This window comes from Penaeus monodon, chromosome 25 (assembly GCF_015228065.2).
Source record: "Penaeus monodon isolate SGIC_2016 chromosome 25, NSTDA_Pmon_1, whole genome shotgun sequence".
Classification (NCBI taxonomy): Eukaryota; Metazoa; Arthropoda; class Malacostraca; order Decapoda; family Penaeidae; genus Penaeus; species Penaeus monodon.
The window spans coordinates 10021466-10021670 of NC_051410.1; positions in this window are offsets into that span (position 1 = coordinate 10021466).

Below are 205 nucleotides of genomic sequence, written 5' to 3' on the forward strand. Positions count from 1 at the left end.
AAGCCTAACCTGATTAACAAGAACTCATGGTCATCCCTCTCATCCTAAAATAAACCACAAAGCCTACGGCCCTTAAACGCAAAGTTCACTACCTGTTGCAAACCATTCTAATAACTGAAACGGTTGCATTCGAATACGAATTTGCTAACTTACGGATACAAGGAAATCTACTAGAAAAAAAAAACGGAAACTGAGAGGAAGGAAA